This window comes from Gracilinanus agilis, chromosome 2 (assembly GCF_016433145.1).
Source record: "Gracilinanus agilis isolate LMUSP501 chromosome 2, AgileGrace, whole genome shotgun sequence".
NCBI classification, from domain to species: Eukaryota; Metazoa; Chordata; class Mammalia; order Didelphimorphia; family Didelphidae; genus Gracilinanus; species Gracilinanus agilis.
The window spans coordinates 512,290,476-512,291,969 of record NC_058131.1 but is presented as its reverse complement, the minus strand read 5'-3'; positions in this window follow the sequence as shown (position 1 = coordinate 512,291,969).

Genomic DNA, 1,494 nt, shown 5'->3' with positions numbered 1-1,494 from the left:
TTTATACCACAATCATGATTTGTGACTAGTTGCTTTTTAAGTAGGAGAAATACATCACTTGTTAAACAACAAACCCAGCTCTACATACTAATTTCTAGTGCAGTGCAGTCCCTATAAATTTAATAGACATGCTTTAGTTAAATGATGGAAAAAGCTCTATTGAATTGCACATGATTAGAATATAAGATGAACTCATAATGAATGCATCCTGCTTCATTTCTCATAAACATGAATACACATTATTGTTATATACTTTTATACATTAATATTTTTCACATGAAAGGTAAGTATAAGACTTTTAACAGGTAATGATTACAGTTTTGCGTATCTTTTTAAATTATATCAGATGTGTGCCCAAATTAAATTATTCTTTCAAAGGAGATGCCAGTATTACAGATTGAATCATTTAAGATCTGTCATGTTATAAAAATGGGAGGAAAGACGAGTGGAGGAAAAAAATGAAGTGTAGCACGTAGAATAAGATAGGATGTCATCCCACTGGTCTACATTAAAAAGTCCACTGTTCTTGAAAATTGAAGCATTCTCTTGTATCATTAATAAAAATAACATCAATTGAAATTTGTAAATAAAATGCTGTTTAAATCTGAAGTATTCACTATTTTGATTAGATTATTTTTTAAGGAAAAATTATTTTAAATGTATGTGCTGGATTTTTTTTTTAAATAATTTTCTATAATTGCAATGGAAGGGCATTTGTCTCACTACAAGTGGTACAGAAATTTAGTGCTTGGGGTTACCATAGAAATATAAACAAATTGAAGATGTGGAACAAATTTTAAGTTCATTTTGGAAAAACAGTTCTGTAGAGATGCATATTTGTATTTATTTCTCTAATAAATCTGCAAATAGCTTTAAACTCAAATTAGTTTTAATTATTTAAATCATTAGTTCTGCTAAATGTAAGTAATGTAGCACCTGTTTTGCCTTTCATGAAAACATTCTCACACAGAAGCTAATAGAGGCTGATAGTGGAAATTCCAGGTACGTCTTCATTTATTGAAAATCTTAAGGTAGTCATACAGTAGTATAAGTATATTCACCTCCAGGAAATGATGTTGGAGTCCAAATCAAAAGGACTTTGGCTCTTTTGACTTAAATATTTTTAAATATAACAAAAAGTCACCTGAAAAAGAACAGTTTGCATCATCTACAGCAGAGTTTCAAGAATGAAGAGGCAACCATAAGCAAATGAAATCATGTATTTAAAAGGCTGTCAGAATCGTGATGATTTACTTCCATAAAGGTAATCTGTCCCTACAAAATGACAGCCCAATGCAATGGGGGGTGGGGGGGTGGGAGGTGAAGTGTCTGGTGAAGCATAACTATTAATGTCTTTTAAGTATTATTTGAGACATAGCATTAAAGTTTCCTTTTGTCAGACATTTTAGAATGTAGATTACATGATAGTTTTCTCATTGTGGTTATTTTAATTTGAAACATGATTGGCTACACTGAAGGTAAAGGGACATTTCA